The following is a 24,795-nucleotide window of genomic DNA, read 5'->3' as shown; positions in this document are numbered from 1 at the left end:
GGGTCTGCCCCTAGCCACATAGACGGTCTTCTCTCGGAACATGGACCAGTCCATGTTATCCTCCCACACCGAGACTTCGGGGGGTCTGGATGCGCCCCAGAGTTGCGCAATATCCCGCTTCGCGACTATGTATCCCAAGGTCGCCCATCTGGTCTGGGCCACAGAATAGTCGGTGAGTTCCAACACGTTCAACAGGCATCGTCGGGCCTCAGGCCGCAGGGTAATACCAGTCACAACAGTCATCACCGCGAGCACATCAATCCAGTAGGCTGCTACCACCGGGCACTCCCAAAGAATATGCAGAAATGTAGCACTCATCCCACAACCACGCTTGCATAAGCCATCTGGGGAAAAACCCATCACAACCAGACGCGGACCAGTTACATACACCCGGTGGAGGATCTTAAGTTGAACCAAATGGAGACGGGCGGGGATGGCGACCTCTTTCGGAGAAGAGAGTGCCGACTGCCAATCCTCGTCATCCAAGTCCAATCCGTCACCGCCCCAAACCTCCCTAAGTCGGACCAATAAGTCAGCGCGATTATTAATCAGTTTCTTGTAAATAAGGGAGATAATGCTATCGGGCAGGTGTCCATCCAGTATACGATCCTCAAGGGGGGAGGACTCGGGCAGGGTCACATCAGGCGTCAGAACTGAGGCCAGGGCATGCCGGACCTGCAAATACCGAAAAAACTCTCTATCACTCAAGTCATATTCTGCCTTAAGGGCCTGGAAAGACTTCACTCTACCCTTCACACAGACATCACCCACTTTACATATCCCAATCATATCCCAGCGGTCAAAGCCCTTAGTAGACCAGAGACACCCCAAACGTTCAGAAGCATAAAGCGGAGTCGCCATTGTCAGTCGATTCTCCCATCCCAAACTCACATTCGCGGCGCGCCACACTTTGACTGCGATCCTGGACGGGCCCGCAAGATGGCGCCCGGCCGATCTGGAATAAAGCGCTCTATTAAAATCCCCTCCCGGCAGCTGGAGTCTATCCATCGCAAAGGCCGGATCTCGACCCGGGGAATACATTGCGTGGTTAATGGCAGACAGCTGGGCAGCCCAATAATATCTCTTGATATCGGGGAGCGCCATGCCCCCGTCATACCAAGGGATGGTAAGTTTCGCAAGGGCGATACGTGGACGCCCGTCCCAGATCAGTTGCCTTTGAAGACTCTCGATCTCCCGGAAATAGGTAGCGGGAATGTCGTCATAAGAATTTTGAAGCGCGTATAGGAATCGCGGCAAAGACATCATTTTAAAAAGGGCAGCCCTGCCCAGAGGAGACAGGGGTAGCTTACGCCAACGGGCCACATCCAGTCGCAGTCTAAGAAGCAGGGGGAGGAGGTTACGCTCGAACCGGAGTGAGGAGTCCAGCGTTATAAAGATCCCCAAATACTTGAAGCCAGATTGGACAACCTGGATAGGAAACCTGTCCGGTAATGGGGCAAAACACCCGAGAGAACATACTCACAGGACTTAGCCCAATTAATAACCAGACCCGAGTTAGCACCAAACGAAGTAAGAACATCAAATAAGACATTTAAAGATTTACGCGGGGAAGTAAGATACAGGAGAATGTCATCCGCGTAAAGCGAGACGCGGTCTTCAAAATCCGGTGACCAACGGATCCCTTTGAGTGAAGGTTCCCATCGAAGCCACGCAGCCAACGGTTCCAGAGCAAGCGCGAAAAGCAACGGAGACAGGGGGCACCCCTGACGGGTCCCCCTACCAAGACAGAAGGGGACAGAAACCCGACCGTTTACCACTACCTGTGCCAAGGGTTCGGCGTATAACAACTTCACCCAACCAATAAACTCAGGTCCAAAACCAAATTTCTCAAGAGCTGCCCAAAGATAGGGCCACTCTACCGTGTCAAAGGCCTTCGAGGCGTCTAGCGAAGCCAAAATGGCCGGCTCCGTCAGAAGCCCCGCCCTCGCAACAGCTCCGTGGAGACGACGTAGGTTAAGAGCCGTGTTGCGATGCGGGATAAATCCGGATTGATCCAGATGAACCAAGCCACTAATGACCGTCAAGAGGCGGGTAGCCAGGAGCTTAGCCAGGACCTTGGGTTCAACATTCAACAGGGAAATGGGCCTGTAAGACGAACAAAGGTCCCGAGGTTTACCTTCTTTGGGAATAACAACTATCGTAGCCAGACGCTGATCATATGGGAGAATACCCCGTTCGCGGGATTCCAAAAACATGGTACGAAGACAGGGCGCCACCCTGTCAGGACGTAGCTTGTACAATTCAATTGGCAATCCATTCGGGCCCAAAGCTTTGCCCGAACGGAGTGAGCGAATGGCCGTCGCTATCTCGTCCGTAGTAAAAGGGGACTCCAAAGAGACTCGGTCTAAATCGGAAACACTGGGCAGAGCTATATCACGCAACAAAAGGCGAGAGTCATCAACATCCCGTTCAGACACAGGGGTATAAACCACACGAAAATAATCCGCAAAACATTCAACTATTCCAACCGGGTCTGTCACTCCCACACCATTCGAAGTCTGAATCACAGGCACCACACGATTCGCCCTCTCCTTCTTATCCAACCATGCCACTAATTTACCCGCTTTGTCCCCCACATCATACAAACGACCCTGTTGCTCCCGAAACATCAGTTTAGCCGCATCTGTGACCAAAGACTTATAAGCAAATTGTTTCAGACCCAGGGCGTGGAGTTTATCAGATGTAACATCCGATTCTAGGTCAGCCTCTATCTCAGCAATCTCCCTCTCAAGGTCCACCACCTCCCAATTCCTCGCCTTTTTGGATTCAGCAATAAGGGAAAGGGCCTGCCCGCGAATCACTGTCTTAAAGGCCTCCCACAGGGATACCGCAGAGGAGACGGAACCCTCGTTGTCTAAAAAATAATTGTCCAAAGACTTAATCAAGAGATTGCGGGTCTCGGGGGAGGTGAGGTACCATGGGTTGATAGGAGCCACCCGGCCCGCCGCCTCCACCCCCTCCTCAAAACAAAGCCAGAGCGGAGAATGATCAGAGATGCCCCGGGGGAGGTGTCTAATCTCACGAACCGCTGGCGACTGCGCCGCAGGCATCAGGAAATAATCCAGTCTAGACAGACTCCCATGGGCCCCAGAGTGGAAAGTGTATTGAAGCTGAGTAGGATGCATAAGTCTCCAGCAATCCACCAAGCCGAACGTATCCAGAAACCCACCCAGCCACTGTTGGGCCAAAGGGGTGTCCCTAGGGGGGTGACGATCATGTAGACCGGAGAACACAGAATTAAAGTCACCTGCTATGAAGAGAGTACTATCAGGGAGGTTCAACAACACACGGCCCAAATCGGAAAAGGTAGAGGTCTGTAGACCGGGGGGCACATAAACGGCAAACAAGGAAAGGGTCCGACCCTCATAGCGACCCACGAGGACGGCATAACGCCCCCGATCATCAAGGACCACATCATCAATAGCTAGGGGGAGGGAAGCCCGAATAAGGATACCCACCCCCCTGGAACCCGTGGTAAACCCCGAATGTGCGGCGAGGCGATAGCCCCACCTATTCATTGCACGACATGTATTGCCCACCAAATGAGTCTCCTGTAGAAAAACAATATCTGGAGACAAACGTCGTGTACATCGCAACACCACACCCCGCTTAATACGATCCCCCAGACCATTAACATTCCAAGAAATAAACCTCAACCCGCTACCCCCCATCCCACACAGCAACGCCGCAACCCCCCTCCAATGAGCATGACATCAAAAACATCAGTAGCAAGATAGAATCGCCTTGAGAACACAACACACAAACATCAAACTTCCCATCCACCCACCCCCCAACAATCAAGGAAACAACCCCACCCTGCACCCCTGCAAGAAGCTAAAAAGCCACCCCAACCTGCAGTGTGCCTGTCGCCCAAGAACCCCCATTCTACAAAAAGACCCCGGAGGAGGAAAGGCTCTGGCCCACCCGCCACCCCAACAAGACAAATAACAAGGAAAACACACAGACAGTAGAGGCACTTAGGCATAGAATCCCAGAAGAAGTTACTTTACACGAGGACCCGGGCATAGACAAATAGTTCAGCTCTCTACACCACCCTCAGCACCACCCGGGTGGGCGGCGGACTCAGCCGCAGGAGGTCGGTCCGGCAGAGAGTCCAGCCAGTCATTCACAGAATCAGGCCGATCAAAGAAAAAGGTTCGGTCATTGTACTCAACTCGCAGCCTGGTCGGAAAAAGCATAGCGTAGCACAATCCCATGTCCCGGAGACGCTTCTTGACTCCACGGAAGCCCATACGCTGTTTCTGCACCTGTTGAGAAAAGTCCGGATAAAAGTTCACCGTGGCATTCTCAAAGGCCACCGGGCCCTTCACACGTGATGCCTGCAGGATAGCGTCCCGATCCCTATAGTGGAAGAGTTTCGCAACAATAGGCCTCGGCGGGGCGCCAGGCTTACCCTGGCCTCCCGGAACACGATGGGCACGCTCCACTGCGAAGAATTTACTCAGCCCAGAGGGAGATAGGTAGTTCTGGATCAGGTCCTCGACCAAGAGATCAACAGAGTGCGGTTCTGGATTCTCCGGAACGCCAACCACACGCACATTACAGCGACGTGCCCTGTTCTCAAAGTCCTCCAAGCGCCGGGTCATGAAATCGTTCACCCTACGGAGATTGCCAATCTCCGTCTGTAATTCCGAGACGTCTGCCGTGAGGCTGGATGACTTGAGATCCAATGACTTCACCTTCTCATTGGTTTTAGATAGGTCGGCCCGAATCAAGTTCACATCAATGGCCACGGTGTCGATTTTGTGGGCCAAAGCTTCATATTGTTGACCTATCGTTTCCTTCATGCCAGAAATGGCGCCCATGATGTCCTGCAAGGACGGTTCCGTTGACGCGTCCACAATGTGGTCAACCGCACTTGGGCCAGGCAGGGCGGCTCCGGGGGACCCCTTCGCATGAGTGTAACGGTCCATAACGTTAGACTGGACCGGGCCCCCACGCAGGGGCGTCTTGGTCTTTCGTGTCTCTCGGTCCCCTCTGCCCGCCATGTCGGAAACCGCGTCACCAGGAGACTCACTCGACCCGATGGAAATGGCCACAGGAAAGTAGGGCGTCGGGACCAAAAGGCCGCTGCAAGGGTACCACTAGGAGAGGACCAGCCTGAAAGGAGAATAAGCCAGCCAAAGGCCCGACAGCCGTCCCGTGCACCGGACCCAGCCCAGGCCAGACTCCCCTGCCAGATGTCTCAGTCTGAGGCAGAATCGAAACCGAAACTTAAGAGGGGGACCCACAAGTCCAATCCCCCTGCCGCTGTTGTTCAACTCCGAGACGGCCAGAGAGCCTCACCCAGTCCCGGGCGCACCTCAAGGGCGGACCCCGAAAGTTCGAATCGCCGTATCTTCGGCGCCCCGGGTCCAAATCAAATTCCAAAAATCCCAGGAAGATCAGCCCAGCGTCCTCTACATAAATCCTCGTGAAGAATCAGGATATGTCAGGATATCATGCCGGGAGTGGCGGGGGTCCGGAGAGCGCTGTGCTCACGCGGCCATCACGGATGCCCGCCAAGCTCCTCCCCCGACAGTTCTTTTTTAACATTGAATATCTCCTCCTCCAAATCACTTATGGTCTTGGCCAGCTCCTCAATCAGTAATAATATTAAATCCAAGGACCACTTGTTTAGTATTTCAAACCATTTTTCCATGAAATGCGGATTGGTATTCAATCTATACAGCATAGGTCTAATCGCCAATCTCAGGCCCCTTGGGATGCGTTTCACACGGTGATATTGAATCAATGTAGATGCGCGTAGGCGCTGATTAAGTTCTCGTTTTGAAAGATATTCAAGCTGCTTAAGTTGCTGTACTACAGAACCTCCTTGGGCATCAAAAGTTTTTGTTTCTTTAATCAATTTGTAAATTTGGTTTGCTTCATCAGCTGTGTATACTTTAGTATTCGCTCTCTTATCCGTTATAGCTGCTATTGAGTCGAAAGACATTTTGGGTGTGGTGCTAGTACCTCCTTGTGCAGTGGAGGTATGAATTGAATAGATGTGGGTACTGCACTCGTTTATATCAATAGTAACCGGTTTGGTCGGTAGGTGTGCTGCGCTGGATAAGTGCCTGCCCACTGTGTAAATTAAAGTGTGTGGCCTAGTTCCAAAAGAAAACCAGGACTCTAGCGCGCACTACTAAATCAAGGTAGATGTAATCCAATATTTTCAGTTTTCAAGTTATATTTTATGTTGGGTTTTTTGCAACTTATAGTTCATCAACATTACTTATTTTTCATCTATTTTACATGAACATTTTGTATCAACTGACAAATGAATAAATAAATAAACAATTTACAATTTTCTCGACATAAATGTGTAATCACAAAACAATTAATGACAAAACCCAATGCATTTTGGGGCTGCGGCCCCTTCGTCAGGGGTCTGTGGGGAAAAAGGGGAGAAACTACATTACTAATGATGCCGTAGGGGTTATGCGTTTCAAATATACATCTTCAAGTCTCGTTCGTACCACTTGTTCATAGAAAATAAATTTGTGACATATCGAGAAGGTAATTCGTGGTCTAAAGAAGGAAAATAAATACGAGGACCCTTAGTTCAATCTTTAAACAAAGTTTTTGAAATGAGTTTTGGAAAAAGATAATACTGTCTTGTGGCTCACCTTTGGGTTCGAATAATGTCTCAAAGGACCAAAATCCTAATCGAATAAAAATAATAATGACAATATGTCACTTGTTATATTCTAACAAAGAAGTATTACGAGTATAATAAGTACAAGAGGCGTCTCATTACCTGCGAGACTCGGCGGTCTTGTTAGTGGTCTCGCTGAAGAAACGGAGGAATACAACTGTAAATAAAGCGTAGCTGCGTTTAGTGTATTCTATACATAAAAACGACTGAAAGAGGTTCCAAAAGAATAGCGAGTGTGTCAACTCTTACCGGTGATAGAGGACAGTTTCTTCAAAACAGCGTTGTCGATCGAAGCGTGTTTGCTGGAAAACAGCTATCACGCGTGTAGTCTGTTATTTGTTTTAACGGTGGAGGAAACGTCAACATAAACAGATTGACTAAAGAAACAAAAACTTTTGATGCCCAAGGAGGTTCTGTAGTACAGCAACTTAAGCAGCTTGAATATCTTTCAAAACGAGAACTTAATCAGCGCCTACACGCATCTACATTGATTCAATATCACCGTGTGAAACGCATCCCAAGGGGCCTGAGATTGGCGATTAGACCTATGCTGTATCGATTGAATAACAATCCGCATTTCATGGAAAAATGGTTTGAAATACTAAACAAGTGTTCCTTGGATTTAATATTATTACTGATTGAGGAGCTGGCCAAGACCATAAGTGATTTGGAGGAGGAGATATTCAATGTTAAAAAAGAACTGTCAGCAAAAATGGAAACAGACTCTTGGAATAAATATTTGGAGGAAATAGACATCAAATTGGATAAATATGGAAAGGAACTTCAGGAAACAAAACTACGCAAGTTCAAACGAGACACGATCGATTATAAGTTGAATGAGACCTACACTTGGGCTGAAGTGTATGCGACTAGGAAGTATACTGGAAAAAAGCAACAAACATCTTCCTCCCAAGAAAGTGTGGTATCAGACAAAGATGTCAGCACTTCAAGACAACCCTTAAACCAACAACAACTTCATAAACCTGGCCAACAATCTACAACAATTATAGATTTAGCATCCACATCCTCATCGAATACTTTTTTAGAGAAGGGACAGGCGCCCACAAAACCTCCGGACCAACTTCCATCACTACAGAGCGACAAAAAACGTGACGAGGAAAGGGAAAAGGAAAAAGAAAAAGGAATTGGCCAAGAAGACGGGTCTGCGGAGTCAAACCAGAACCTAGTAATCAACATCTCTAGATATCCATTATCTAAATTTGAAGAATGCTTATTGAATAAAGGTATATCCTTTGTTGGCACGTATCGAACCGATGAACTTGAAACAGAGTGGCATTTTATAAATTTATGAGAATTTTGAGACTGAAGTATTTCTTTACGATATTAAATCCAATCACAACTACGGATAATACAATGGATCAGTTCAAACCTAAGAGTAATTTTATTGCTCCAGTGTCCCACAAAAGCCTCGACACTTTCGAAACACTTGTTAAAGCGGATTTGCATAAAACACAGTATAAAAGCAAGTTAAGCAATTTAATACGAGCTGAACGCAGCGTGATGCAGGCTTTGGCTAAAAAGCAAACAATAGTGATCCAGAAGGCGGACAAAGGGGGAGGCCTGGTCATTATGGATTCAGACTTCTACTTGAATAAAGGAAATGAACATGTTCAAGATGAAAATACCTATGCACTATTGGAAGGCGACCCCACACTTGAAATTTCACAAACTTTAGACAAAATTCTAGAAAAGGCGGAAGAACTGAATTGGGTTAACAACACTACAAAACGCTACTTGAGACAACTGTACCCAAGAAGGCCCAAACTGTACTTTTTACCAAAGGTACATAAAGATTTGTAAAACCCTCCTATGAGACCCATAGTATCTGGATGCTCATCGATTTTTGAGAATCTGGGCATTTTTATTGATGCGCAAATGCAACCATTCATCCACCAATGGTCAACATATCTAGAAGACACATCAGACTTCCTGAGAAGTCTAACTACACTTAAACTGGAAGGAAGCACGGATTGGATACTATGCACCATCGACGTTGTATCTCTATACACGTCTATTCCATATAAACAAGGAATGGAGGCCATAGAATGGGCCCTATTGCGAATGGACATACCAAATGAACGAAAGTATTTGATAATGCAATTATTGGAATTCTGTCTAAACAATAGTTACTTTTCCTGGCAAAATGGATACTATTCTCAACTCAGTGGAACCGCCATGGGCTTTCCCGGAGCATGCATCTATGCAAACATATTCATGGCAAAATTCGAACAAGATTACATTCTAGAAGATATAACCTGGCAACAAGGCATCGTGTATTATAAACGATACATTGATGACATCTTCATCATTTGGAAACACTTTGAGGTGGCACTTAAACGCAACATAGCAAGTTTGAATCCACGTATACAATTTACAAGCCAAATTAGTGAAACATCATTACCATTTTTGGATGTTCAAGTGGAACATGTAGACAACACAATTCAAACCAAAGTATACAAGAAACCTACAGACAAAAATACAGCGCTTCTACATGGCAGTTTTCATCCGATCAACCTAATCCAAAATCTTCCAGTCAGTCAATTTATGAGAATAAAAAGAATCACATCTGAAGAAGAGACATGCAATAAGACCTTGGAAATTCAGAAGCAACGATATTTGGATAGAGGATACCTAAAAAAACTGTTGGAAGCACAAATTCAGAAAATCAAAGCGATACCAAGAGGTGAGCTATTGAAAAAGAGAGAGAAAACTATCAATACAAGGATGGTCTTTGTGTCAAAACATTCAACAGCTTCAAGAGATATACGCAGGACCATATTAAAAAGATGGGAAATTGTACAAGTAGAAAATGACTTTGGTACTTTATTTGTTGAAAAGCCGTTATTTGCTTACAAAAGAACAAGAAACCTTTTGGAAATGCTAAACAAAACACAAGGACAAGAAGAGAGTAATCTACAACCCGAAACATACAAAGGCACCATGCGGTGCTACAATTGCAAAAACTGCAACAATGTCATTCCTGGGGATACTCTATTACACCCACGAACAGGCGAGAGAATTCAACTTAGACACACCTCTAACTGCAATTCTGAACATGTAGTCTACTCCATTAAATGCCCTTGTGGACTGTTATACATCGGCAAAACCGATCGGAAACTAAAACTACGACTCTCAGAACACAAAAGTCATATTTGAAATAAAAATCATGCTTCCCCACTTGCAAAACACTGGATGGAAAAGGGGCACACAATAGCCCAATTGCGTTTTCAAATTGTTGAATTAGTCCCTCAATGATTAGGAGTTGATAATGCCAAAACCTTACTCCAAAGAGAAACCTTCTGGATACGCAAACTTCAAACACTGACCCCTTATGGGCTTAATGATAAATTAGAAATGATTTGCTTCCTGTAATATCATGGAACATTAACAATAAGCCTCTTTCAACACTCTTGGGATCCCAACACATAGTGATAGGCATATACATTCAAAGCAGTTCTTACACATACTTGTGTGTTATTGAAATGTCATGAAAATAGATTGTAAATAGGCAGTAGTTGATTTAAATACAATGTATAAGTAGATTGTAAATAGGCAGCAATTGATTGAGATTATACCACTATTCTACATTATTTTGATATTTTGTATTAATTCTCTTTATTGCTTCATATCGCTCACACCGAAATGGGTTATGATGATAGAATCCTAAGATAATATCATTTTTTTCCGTTACACTCTTAAACAAATGAGTGTTTTCTTCTTAATAATGGCGATCGAGTATAAACGAGGTTTTCCCCTCTTAATAATGGCGACCGTTTAGTAGAACGATACAGTCCCCTGTTTATGTTTACGTTTCCTCCACCGTTAAAACAAATAACAGACTACACGCGTGATAGCTGTTTGCCAGCAAACACGCTTCGATCGACAACGCTGTTTTGAAGAAACTGTCCTCTATCACCGGTAAGAGTTGACACACTCGCTATTCTTTTGGAACCTCTTTCAGTCGTTTTTATGTATAGAATACACTAAACGCAGCTACGCTTTATTTACAGCTGTATTCCTCCGTTTCTTCAGCGAGACCACTAACAAGACCGCCGAGTCTCGCAGGTAATGAGACACCTCTTGTACTTATTATACTCGTAATACTTCTTTGTTAGAATATAACAAGTGACATATTGTCATTATTATTTTTAATTGATTAGGATTTTGGTCGTTTGAGACATTATTCGAACCCAAAGGTGAGCCACAAGACAGTATTATCTTTTTCCAAAACTCATTTCAAAAACTTTGTTTAAAGATTGAACTAAGGGTCCTCGTATTTATTTTCCTTCTTTAGACCACGAATTACCTTCTCGATATGTCACGAATTGATTTTCTATGAATAAGTGGTAAGAACGAGACTTGAAGATATATATTTGAAATGCATAACCCCTACGGCATCATTAGTAACATAGTTTCTCCCCTTTTTCCCTACAGACCCCTGACGAAGGGGCCGCAGCCCCGAAATGCATTGGGTTTTGTCATTAATTGTTTTGTGATTACACATTTATGTCGAGAAAATTGTAAATTGTTTATTTATTTATTCATTTGTCAGTTGATACAAAATGTTCATGTAAAATAGATGAAAGATAAGTCATGTTGATGAACTATAAGTTGCAAAAAAAACAACATAAAATATAACTTGAAAACTGAAAATATTGGATTACATCTACCTTGATTTAGTAGTGCGCGCTAGAGTCCTGGTTTTCCTTTGGAACCAGGCCACACACTTTAATTTACACAGTGGGCAGGCACTTGTCCAGCGCAGCACACCTACTGACCAAACTGGTTACTATTGATATAAACGAGTGCAGTACCCACATCTATTCAATACAATAGGAAGAAGACCATGCAGATTATGTCTACATTGGTTTCCACTGCTTCTCTTGAGTATGAAAGCCAGGTCTGTATGTTGGGCAGGGGCACCCTCGGGAAAGGCGCCTCTGTGCTCCCTCGGGCACCAGCAATAAGTCTGGTGTACTGGTCCATTTTGGTTTGCTCCTGTGTCGGCAATGGTGGCTTGTCTCGCCCCATCTCCAGGTATGTACCAAGCGACTGCGTCTGACAATTACTATTGCAACACCATTGACCCTCTATGTCCTTCAGGGCAGCACCAGCAGCCAATGCCACTGAGCAGTCACTGAGAGGCATATTGGGATGTCAAGAGTCATTCTATACCTTTGGCATGCATTTCAACTCATCTACAGTCCCCGATATTTAATTGGGTCCGCTTTATTTATTTTTAACATTATTTATCCATATTGATTGTTCTTTTAGCTTTTTTGTTTCAGATTTTCCACTTAGACCAGGGCATAAAATACACCATAATATACCTGAAACTAGAAGCTTTTAAGAAAAGCTGTTTCAGCTTACATGTAACAAGCCCTAGAAAAAGTATAATGTATAATGCCATGCTACATTTTGCAAGACAAGCTAAGCATTATTCTACATGGAATGAAGATGGTGTAGTTACCCTATTGAAGTCTTCTTAATTTAGCACATCTCCCTAGTTAGCTAACATTTATTATTGTGTGATGCATTTTCAGCACTACATTGCCTATGGTATTAAATACTGTACATGAAAACTGAATATGTCCACTAAATATTGGCAGCAATGTTGACTACAAAATTGAATTCAATATGAGTTAATATTGTATTCAATTTTGAGTATATTCATAGTGTATATTTTAGCTTAGTTATTTTTCCATGGGCCAATGTGTACTGATTGAATTGCTAAACAGAGTAATTTGTACAAGTGTTTGTATGCCCTACGAATAAAGAAAGTCATGTCTGAATGATTTGGCTGTTATTTACGGATCGATGTTAAAATATCGATATCAAAACTATCGATGAAATAAATATTGATGTAAAAATATCGATAACAAAAATATCGCCTCTCTATACTTAAAAAGGTAAGTACAGTAATATAGACTCAAAAATATCGATGTAAATAATATAGTTGTAAAAAATATCGACTTTAAAAAATAACATAACTTAAATTAAATGAATTAAATATTATTATTATTAACAAATTAAATTAATTTTGAAATATATTTTAAGTAATTATAACAAATAAACTAAATGTAATTAATATAGACACAAAAGTGTACATATACATATATTTACTTACATACATTTTATTAACTATTATCTTTATTTAATTTATAAAATGTATTAATTAAATAAAAATAAAATAAAAACATATATAAATAATTAAAAATAAATACAAATATTTAATATCTTCTATATTTAAGTAGCACATTAAACTATTAAAAAAAATACATACATTTATTAACAAAATAAAAACATTAATAGTTAAAACATTAGGGGGTCGATTCCGATTTGGTAAAATGCCGTCCGAATAGCCGTACGTAGCTGTTTTCCCATACGATTCGTATGCAGAACCGTACCCGTATGTACGATGTAGTACGATGTGTACCCAAAGCAGTTCTCCGTATGAATCGTACCAAAGACCGTACGACTCAATAATCCGTACGGATCGCATTCGGAACGCACAGTACGCGATGTCCGTACTGATCGAAGCAGCATTTTCCGACCCATCAAGTACGATTCGTATTGACAACACTCCGTACGACTCTTTTCTACGGGAGCTTAAAATGTCTGTAAAAGCAGATTACTACTCGAAATGCATACACAATGGATTCCCCGGGTCCGGTGCGTACACCCCATGATTGCAGGGGTACGGTTCATCGGGGTACGGTGCGTACACCCCTGGAATTCAGGGGTATGTCCCTGTGCGTACACCCCATGATTGTAGGTGTACGGTGCCTAGGGGTATGGTTCATACCCCCCAAGGTCGTAGGTGTACGGTGCGTTCACCCCGTGCGTACACCCCTTGATTTTATGGGTACGGTGCGTACTTGATAGTGTTGCTCTCTGTACGAATTGATCATACGCGACATTTACCGTACGAATTGCGTACTAATTCTCCGGTCCGGATCGTACTTGGTGGGTCGTACGGCATGTTTATGAATCGTACGGTTCACTGTGCGGCTCTATGTCAAACGGATTTAACCTCGTTTTTCGTACGGTTCGGAATGATTCAGATGTATTTTGTACCTACGGATCGAACTACACGATTCAGACGGATTTGTACGATTCGGACGGAAACGGCTACGAATACGAATCGTCATACGGATTTGTTTCCCGAATCGGAATCCACCCCTAAATGCTTGATATCATTTCTATTTCCTGTACGGATCGAAGCAGCATTTTCAAGCCTAGGTCTGGTTGGAGAGTACATCACAACCAAGCCATGTTCCTTTGCATATTTCCTTGCTCCCTCCACTTGCTGATCCTGGCTCTTCACTCTTGGGACTTCCATGTTTGGATTCTTCACTCATGGCTTTTTCTCCAACCCTGTGAAGAGTTCATCAGCAAGGAGATTCATTACACCTTTGGCTCTTTCCTCCTGAGAAGGTGATAGTTTCATGAGGTCACTTGCCTACCACATACTCCAGTGAGTGGTGACATTGCTGCTTCCGGATACTGTCACCCTTATCTCAGACAGAGGAATACCTGGATCTGGATAATTGTTTAGAGTCCAACACTGAACAGAGCAATTACATGATTCTTGTGCTTTATTAATTGATTAATTTACTTCTTTTTCTCTTGTATTTGTATAACTTTAAAAAGGTTTTAACACAAATTTGAGTAAAATATGTAACAAATGTATTAAAACATGTTTGTATGTTTCTAAAAGACACACCCACATCCATGCTTTCTGTGTAAGAATGAAAATGGATCCTATTAGGGATTGATAAGCGGCCTGTTTAGCTACAAAACAGCAGAAAAGGCACATTATTATATGTTCACCCACCTTACAAGAAAACACGGTTCTCCTTTTAGCAACACTGTGTGAAGCTATATTAAAAATTATTTGTGCATTACTTCAACCTAAAAAAGGCATGTCAGCATGGCAGGACTGTAGTGAGAAAAAAAACAAGAACCAGAAGATGGATAAAGAGCAGTAGGTGAGCTAACTCCAGGTTGAAATCACAAGTATTGACAATCTTTCTTTTTTTTAACCAGTGTTAGATTTCCACTGTGAGAACCTTGTTCAGAGGGCCCCAGGGCAAGCAGAAGCTGCTGGGCCCAACCAAGGAGATTGAGGCCTTTTTCTCCTGATGTCCCAGGGGCCAACCGACTATGGATCTGAGTAACTGGGCCAGGGACCCCTTCAGCACTTATCTCTCAGTGGCAGTTCAGGTTGAGCTGTCCAAGGCTTCTCAAGCAAGAGGTAGACACAGGTGGGTGAACACAGGCTCAAATCTTAAAATATATGCTGCATCCACAAACAATATACTCTGTCCCTTGAGGTCAGGACTCTAGTGTTTAACAGGCAGGTTACTGAGTCCCACTCCCTTCTCACTAACTGTAGTGGTTATTTCCCATTCACTATAGGTAGCCTTCAGATTAAGGATTAAGCCCCGCTAGTAGTCTGAGTCTCAGGAGTCCCACTCCAATTCTTCTTTTAAGTCAAAAGTGTTCCAGCGCCAAAGCTCTATATGGTAGGCAAGTTCCCTATCCAGTAAATCAGTCTTACCTGCACCAGCAGGACCTGCACAACTGGAGTCTCAAAGCACGTGCCCTTCATGAGTGCTAAAGCTGTAGTCATTGTCTCCTATGAGTTTCTCACACTCAGTCCTGAAGGGGCAGCGTTCAGGTATCCTTGCGTTCTTTACATGTGATGCTGAGGCGTCAACTGCCAGGGGTCCCTCAATGCTCCTCTGATGCTGCTAAGTTTTCTTGGATCCTCCCCACAGGTGGGGTAGGGGAATTCAACACACCTGGTCCTCATTTGGGGGGTAGATGCTCCTGGTCCTTAATTAGGACTTAGACCTGCCGTGGTCTCCATGGCAGCCTCTTACTCTCAACAATAATCCTGACCAGATCACGGTCCTTGCCCATTCCTGATGGACCAACTTGGCATAAGGGGCCACCATCTTCACTCTGTAATCCGACTATGGTCCAATCAGCACATCAGTAATTTTCATGGCAGCCCCACCTGGCATTCGGGGTCGCTGACTTCACTCCATACACGGGCTACAGCCTGATTGGCATGGCAGTAATCTTCACTACGGCCCCACCTGTTATGCAAAGTTGACAACTTCCTTTTGCACACAAGCTACGACCCAACTGGAGCAAAAGCCATTCTCCTCATACCTCACTTCAGAGATCCAATCGCCAGGATCTACCACTTGAATTCACTCCCTCCAGCTCTCTCCTCTCACTCACAGGGCATACTGGTTTTGGCAAGCAGGCAGGCAGGCACTGGTTCTTTCAGGCTCCAGGGGCAGGTGATCTTGGATTCCCTGGGTGGTGTCCCCTCACCCACCTGTAAAATTAGCAGGCCTTGGCCTCCAGTCTTGGTCACAGGCAGCCTTACTAGATGCTTGACAGTTGACAATTTTAGGGGCCTCGTCCTCTCCTTACAGTCCATTTCCAAACACCAAGGGGCCCATTAGAATGTCACCGCCCATATGGCGGTGGCGATCCGCCCAACATTCTCTCCCGCCCGCATGCCAATTCCCCCTGCCATATTACTATGGTGGGGGGACCCCGGCAGACGAAAAGACCGTATGCCGGTTTTCCGCCCGGTCGATGAGTCGACCGGGCGGAAAAGCTTTTAATATGGTGGCGATGTCTGTTAGACACCGCCATCCATATCAGGATGCATGGTGGGAGTTTCCTTTCCGTGGCGGCAACACCGTAGCGGGACCCCAGGGATACTGGGGGGTGGGGGTGCACATAGGGGGTACCTATGGTACCCCCCTGCATTTTCATGCACAACATGGGAGGCACCGCGCGGTGCTTGCCACATTGTGCATGCAAATGCACAACATGCATTTTTGGCATTGCGACACGCCTGTTCACTCCTACTGATTGCTACATGGTATCCTGCCACCTCTGTTTGTGCAGCTTAACTCCTGGCAAAGGCAGTGGCCTTACAACCACTGTGAGATTAGCACTTTGGGCATCCCTTCCAGTCCAAAAAAACACAGAAATCTATGAGACAGGACTACGCCATGATACACACCCATGATCCGTGTTTGCCCTTGACAACAAAAATCAGCAGCAGGGATTGAGAAATCATTACAGTTGACGGAACTCAGGGCTAGGTGTACACGTCCATCACAATGTGAGAGACTTTTCGTCCCAACATCCAACAAGAGTTATTTCCTCGGATTGTCTCCTGCATTGCTTATTTTTCTCTAGAGGCTCATATGCTGCATTTTGAAAGGTAACATTTTGGGATTTTAATCAACGAAATTACCTTCAATGCCTTATATGAAATATCTGTCAATGACTGCTGTGCCTATTGGTTCTTTGAGTCAATGCACAAACACACACACTACGCTATGAAACAAAATGATAAAGTCAATTTTAAAAGAGGTCCCAAAACTGTGAATTGGTGGGTACTAATTTTTTTTTTACAATAAATTGACTCATCATAAACATTTATGGAGGCACTTCTTCCCAAAAAATGGTTTGGTGGCACCTAGTTATTTGAATCATAAAGTTTGGAGGCAAGAAGTTATGTTTCTATCTTTGTTCTTGCCAAGAAGATCGGCAAGTACTCCAATCAATTTATTTTTTCATTCATCCAATTCACAAAGTAGAAATGTAATCACAGCAATTTAAGTTTAGTGAACATTGTGGGATCTTGTATATCCTTTCACCTAAAGGAAGGATACTATTTTAGATTACAAAGAATGAGCTCCTTAATTTTGCAGCAACATGCAGAACAATAAGTTATTGAGTTGTTGGTAAGTATTAATAAATTGTATTACCACAATGCTGCCGATTAACTTGGTGATCATTTGAGTGCCATCACTGTTTAGTTTAAAAAGTTGATATATTTAAGTTAATGTTACCTCTAGGCCACTTGCTGATTTGTTTTATTAATAACAGAAGTAAGTGTAGCGAGTAAATAGATAGCGTGTGCCTTTGGCAATAAAAGTTCCAAATGAAGTTCACCAGTTGTTAAAAACATAGGAGGCTGTATTACACAATGTGCCCTATATGTGAAGACATCTAACGTGGGCTTTGATTGGATTCATAGAGCATATTATCAAGTCCATTATCGCCGCTTTATCGTCAGTTTCCTGCTGATAAAAGCGGCGATAATGTAACACCCTTACTCGATAATATGCCCCTTGATTTTCTCTCTTTGTACTGAGAGCCACCCTTCGACTTTAGGAGTCTTGTCATTTAAAAGAATCGAATGCTATGGTGGATGTGGGCAGCAGAAGAATGACCTCGCCAAAGACAGTGCCTACTGCTACCCGCTAAAGGACATTTTATCTGGAAGAATTATCGGGAAACAACGTCAAGCTACCCATTGGTCCACCAGTTGGAGTATACAACTGTCTCACAATGGAAAGTATTGGGGAAGGGCTGCTGCTCAAAAATAAGTCAATAAATATTGCTTTTAAGGCGCAAAGCTCCTGGCTTCTTTCCTCAACGCAGTTAAGCATAATATGGGTTGGACACTTCCATGTGCTTTTCGTAAAAAGTAATATAATTTTTAGCACTTATAGAAAACATGTGCAAAATAAAGGCGGGGGAGACTGGGGAACATAAAATAGCATAACAGCATGACATCGTTGACTGAAAATTGAAGGTTTGATACCTTCAATCCCTCAACGCTGACAGGAACACGTTTTCCGGATTATCATAAAGCTGCCTTATATTAACCTTAGTGCGGCTTCTAAACAGTGAACGTCATATGCCATATGCCATGATGCACTTATTCTTTTTGGAAGGCAGAAATACTGCCTTCTAGGTATTTTGTGATCACCCTCATACGCATAACATGCAGTTCAAATTCTCTTGACAACATATATAAAATAAGATGTTGGGCTTGAAACACTGTCTGGAAATTAAAATGTACAGTCAAGGGTGGGACACCTCAACCTTAACTGTGTCTTTGCTACTACAGCAAGGATAAGAAGAGATAACCTAAATATATACGGGCAATAGCTTCGGAAAGAATTCCCTATAATAAACATAAAAATTATATATGACCCAGTAAGTCCTCCACCCTAGAGATGCTGGTAACGGAGGTTCTGGTAATTTAGGTTGCAAAGTTAATGGAGTTTACAGATGGAATCATGAGGGTATCCATACATTTGAGAAATTACCTGGTGAATTAATATTTCTTGGGCATATTCCACTGATAGTTTCTCACTTCCCAGTGGATTTTCACCGGGAGAGTGGGACTGCTTTCAGAAGCCAAAGTCCCCATGTAAAAAGTCACACAGCCACTTAATTAACTTCTACAGGGAAATACATGTCAATACTGCCCTGTCAGAATTTCCAGGGACTATTAATAGAATGTACATGTGTTGATTTTTTTTAAAGTGCACAGTTGGGTAGGAAGCAACTGGACTCTTTTAATAGTGATAGTGGGGGACACAGGAACTTGGGAAAGAAGGAAAAATTAAAAATTGTGCAGAACGCCCTGGAGGATCCCTGCAGCCATTGTGCAGTGTGTGCAGTGGACACAGGGCCCACTGCACCTCAATGTCTTTTAGAATTCATAAAGGGGAATGGCCTATTTTCCCTGCTTGCACTAAACCAATGGCCTTAGGCTGTTGGAGTTAATGTTTAATGAGGTGCTCCTTTAAGAGATTGAGCTCTGCTTTCTTTCCAAACTGTAGGAATTGGGGTACACACCTGTCGTGTAGCTAAGAAGACTTGGCTGTTTGTTTGTTTTTAAATGTATTCCAGTTGTAGGTTTCAAGTCTAGTGATGTCTTGACTCTTTATGTTATGTTACTCCCAAAAGAGGTAGGTTTTTCAGTCATGTCTGCTGGGTTTGATGATTCGTGGAACCAAATTTGTTGGTTTGTATGCCATGCGGGCAGTTTTCATTTGTGATTTAGGATAAAATCATGTAATGTTTGTTCTTTGGATTGCAACCCTCTACATTGTGAAGACATCTTAGTGATGGATGGTTGAGCAGCCACCACATGTTTCACTCCATCGATGACGCTCTGGCCTGGGGCTTTTCACCTTCTGAGAACAGAAAGTTCCTAATATTAGTGGTGCTCCACATGTGGCGTCTTGGGTTAGAATAAGCCCTGATGTTGCCAGAAGCCCTTATTGGATATTATTTGAGGGAAACTATAAGTCTTCCACAGTCTTATGTTTGATGTATCGGTGAACCGATGATACTAAGGGGCATATATATAAGGGAATGACAGAGCGTGGTGTTAAACAAACATTGCTAACACCACACTCCACCATTTCCAAAAATCATGGATGCACCATATTCAGAAGAATGTGGTGCACCCCTGTGATTCCTCTAGCGCTGGCGCTAAAGAAGCAGCCTAGCACTAGCGTAGGCACCCTTGTGCCATGTTACAAGGGTACCTGCGCTGCAGGGGGGGATTGTTAATGCGCAGAAAGGGACACCTTCCTGCACATACACAATCTTGAAAGGCGATATGCTGTTTCTATGTGTGCTGCAGAATGTAGCACACATGGAAAGAGCAAAATACGAGGAGAAATAACAAATTTCTCCTCGTATCACCTGTTTAAGACCAGGTATTTCCTGGTCTTATCTTTGGCGCTGCCCCATACCTTCTAAATATGGGGCAGCTCCAAAGAGCAATGGGTGTTGTGGTGGAACGCCCACTACAACACGCATTGCCTGCCCCTTTCAGGCTAAGTATAGCGTGAAAGGGTGCCTTATTCACAAGGTGGCGCTAAGCCACATTTAGTGGCTTAAAACCGCCTTGTAATTAAGGTGAGGCCCCTATCGCCAAAGGAACGTCAAAAAAAGTGACCTTCCTGTGGCGACAGGGGCTTGTAAATGTGCCCCTAAAGCATGGCAGAGTGGAGGAAGGATTTTCCCACGTGGCTAGAGCAATAAATGTTGTCTTTGTTGGGGACCGGTCATGTGGTCTGGGATTGGAAATATAAGTACTTCGGGAGGGGAGTGATGAGTTTGGCTGTTTTTCAGTACTTTGCTGAGAGAGACAGTAGTGAGCAGAGAACTCTGCAGAGATGCCACTAAAAAGGGAGGCATACTGACAAGATAACATTGGTCCATCCATAGGAGAGATGACCATGGCTTGGAGAGACCTTCTGATATCCAGGTGGGAAGTAGTTTAACTCTGGGGAGTAGTGTAACGTGCTGCAACAGTGAGATCTTTTACTGGGCTTTCTTATCTTTTGCAGCCACATGCATCGTGTAGGGAAGACTAGTTTTAATGTTGAACCTGGGGAATAGTAAATCTATTCTTCCTCTATATGCATTTATCTTTTGATATTCTGGCCCTTAATGCTTTTCTCCACAACCTTAAGGTATCACAATATTTCTATGCCCTATATTCAATATTACAACCCACACATGCTGTATATAGGATGTGTGCATAATGCATATTGGGGAATTCTCAAAAGCTTTGGTAGACGATGGAGAAGATATGTTGAATTGTTATCAAATACCACTAGGGAGCAGAGGTGGACTTTCTATCATCTCATGCTACTACTCTTGGGGTATGTCACATAGTCCATAACAGTTCAACCAGCATCCCAACATTTTACAGAATTTACCGGGGCAGCCTCAAGCCTCATATGTCAGTCTTTCCGGTCCAATAGAGAGGTCCATTCCACACTGCCATTCCTGCTTCACTGGGACCAATTGGGACCCCAACATCTTTACTAGGTTATGCTTCACAACAATTAGTCCCAGTACAAAGAATATGAGTCTTTTCCTCAATAAGTATATACCATTTGGGATTCCTAAAATAAACTGGAGTGACATGGGGACCTCACAGTCTAAGAATTGGCTCAGCTCCTTTGTGAGTCTGAAATCTGCCTGACAAGAGAATGTTCCGCAGAGACTGGGCTCAGTGAGTGAAGACTACAAGCAGTGAGGCGGATCATCGTCACTCTCATTGCGCTAGAACGCCTTAAAATCTGTCTAAGCCACAGAGAGCTGGAGACCAGGAAAGGTAATAGTAAGAGGACCACATTCTGCAGCCAACATATAGAGCCTCCATAGAACTGATTGTTCTAGGCCACTCAGACAGCCCCATACTTCAGTTTATGGGAAAGCTAGAGAGGGCCATTCTAATAGGTCACAACCAGGAGATCCGTAGCAGGTATCTATTATGTGAATATTCCTGCAGCTAAGAGCTGTAAAGTAGTGGTTCTAGGCCCACATGCTTTGTGAATAAGTGTGACACGGACACCTCAGAATATGTTGGTTAGAACTGGCCACAAGCACGTGTATTTGGGCTCTTTTATTTGCAGGGTCACCTGACCAGTGACACTTGTGTTGGATGGGGGGGGGAGGGGGAGGGGGGTGAAAGACCAGCTCTCGTGAGAGTGGCATATAAAACACTAGACTGTGTCCAGCAGGACACAACAGTGGTGAAACTGGTAGTTTCCTTTCAGGTTTAGTTAGTTACTCCACTTACAATGAAATATATGAGCAGCCTTCTCGTATCACGGTACCAGCTTGTCAAGGTTCGAATAACACAATTAAGGAAGGTTGGATTTAGGCTCAAGCATGCCTTAGATGTGTCTTTTCGAACCGGAGACCTTTTAGAGAGTTGAAACACACCTGAGGCCTGTTGTTCTCAGCATTGAGGTGCAAGGCTATCGGGCAGGACTGGCCATTTATCTTGTTGGGCCTTTTCCTGTAGTCTGGACCCATTGGAGGGTATTTTTTAAGCTCATGGTTGCTGCTTCTGTCATTGTCTCTAGGTCCCGAGGATTGATAACAGAAGAAAAACCACTAACGAGGGCGGAGAGAGAGAGAGAGAGAGTGTGTGTTGTGTGGGTGTGTGGGTGTGTGGGTGTGTGTGTGTGTGTCTGTGTGTGTGGCTGGTCTGAAGATTTTTGCCAAGACTACTTTCTTTCTCACTCTGGCCCTGAAGGCAATTGCGGTCTGATGTGAATAAGGCATATTACTAATTTCATACTGTTTCACTTTGTTTTTTAAATGTATTTTAAGAGAGCCTCACCCCCCTTGCAAAAGGGACCTTGCAGGTCAGAATGGATATTGATTACGTCCGAACAGTACACAGGCAATGAAGTCATTGGCACTCAAGGTGAGGTGTGTGATCGAACACAGCGCGGTGTATCTGCTGATTCCGAAAACAAAGATGAGAACAGAACAGGCCACTCACTGCAAGACACATTCGCCTGCACCCTGCACTGCCAATTGTATTCTGCTTGTGCTACTCCTGGGTGTTTGAAGTGAGGTAGGGCTTTATGCACCCCCATGCGAGCAACTTCGGGCCCAGGGGTAACAAGAGTACACACCGATTTAACAAGATGGCGTTTCTCCATTTTCAAATAACGAGGGCCGTAGTCGTCAGAATTAGTTGCCTTTTCCTCATGACCAACTTTCTTTGCTAACATACCTGGGGCCAGATGTAGGAAGCCCAATACCGGTCGGTAACGGCCGAATTTATCGAATTTCGACCGTTACCGACCGGTATTTAGGGTTTGGGATGTAGGAGGCTTCTTTTTGGATTCGGTAATTACTGATTCCTTAAGGAATCGGTAAAATACCGATTCTTACCGAATCAAAAAAGCTATGTAGGAGGCACTCTAGTGAGTACCTTCTTGCATTCAGAATTCGTTATTTACCACCAACTACAAGTTGGTGGTAAATATCGAAAACCTTTAAAAAAGCAAATTTGTGCTTTTTTAACTGTGCTATGAGGCAGACATACATGCCCTTAGGGTATGTATGTGTGCCACATGTGCACACATGCACGATTCAGGGGTGCAACAGGGTGTCAATGTGACACCCTGCCATCCTTGAATGTGTTCCCCAAATTACCGAATCGGTATTTACCGATTCGGTAATTCCCATTCATTCCTATGGGCCTCAAGGCCCATAGGAATGAATGGGAAATACGAATCGGTAAATACCGATTCTTAAATACCGAATCTTACCGATTCGGTAACATTTACCGAATAATTACCTACATACTATTTACCTATTCTTAAATACCGAATCGGTAAATATAGATTCCTTAATACCGATTCCTTATTGCTCTTGCATTTAAGGTATCGGTAATACAGATTCCTTAAATTCAATGTAGGCAGCACATTAAAGAGTGCTTTTGGGCCTTAAGAATTCGGTTATTACCACCAACTTAAAGTTGGTGGTAATAACCGATTTCCTTTAAAAAAGTAAATTTTTGCTTTTTTAAAAGTGCCATGTGGCACACATTCATGCCCTTAGGGCATGTATGTGCGCCACATGTGCACACATGGACATTTATGGGGTGCAACAGGGTGTCCTTTGGACACCCTGGCACCCTTGAAATACCTCCCGGTATTACCGATTCAGTAATACCGAATCGGTAATACTGAATGTCTACACATTAATTCCTATGGGCCTCCAAGCCCATAGAAATGAATGGGTAAGTATTCCTTATTACCGAATCCAAATTAACGATTCGGTATTAAGGAATATTAAGAATTTGGTATTTTTTACCGAATCTTTACCTACATCGGAAATACCAATTTCTTAATACCGAATCGGTAAAATTCGGTATTAAGAAATCGGTATTTCACATTTACCTACATCTGGCCCTTACTCTTTGAAGCATATTTAGCTGTGCACCCCATGACCTACTTTAAGAGGCTTTACTCAAGGGCCAGCTCATCATTAAATAATTGCATAAGTACAGAACTTGCTGTTATGTTTCATCCTCCTTAGTGCACCATTTAAGTGCAGTCAGGATGGCTCATCTGCTAAGGCGGAGAAGCGTCACCCCACTAAGCAGGTCAAAAAGAAAAAAAAATTAAATGATAATAGCTCATTGTTATTATCATTTCATTTTTCCGCTGTCCCTCAGCTGGGAAGGGGCCGGGATGGGATCTGACAGTGGAGCTGGAGGAGGAGTGGTTCGCACTCTCTTAAGTGCACATGACGGTTTGGCCGGCCAATCCGTGATGCGCACTTTGAATGCTCTCCACCCAGGTTGGATTACAGTCTGGGTGGAGAACATGCCCAGGCTCCCTGTCCCTGTCTGAGTGCTGAACCACGGGGGTCAGGCCAATCACAATGCCGTATTATAGCATTGTGATTGGCTC

At 43.9% G+C, this 24,795-nt stretch overlaps 1 protein-coding gene across 2 annotated transcripts in view; it reads right to left on the bottom strand.

Moving 5' to 3' along the window:
- The window catches only part of LOC144791380 (glypican-5-like), a 1,511,072-nt gene that overhangs the window by 729,922 nt on the left and 756,355 nt on the right, over positions 1–24,795 (bottom strand). The gene's annotated exons all lie outside the window — the stretch shown is intronic.

The sequence above is a fragment of the Lissotriton helveticus genome, chromosome 11 (genome assembly GCF_964261635.1).
Source record: "Lissotriton helveticus chromosome 11, aLisHel1.1, whole genome shotgun sequence".
Classification (NCBI taxonomy): domain Eukaryota; kingdom Metazoa; phylum Chordata; class Amphibia; order Caudata; family Salamandridae; genus Lissotriton; species Lissotriton helveticus.
This window is presented reverse-complemented; position numbering and strand designations above follow the sequence as displayed.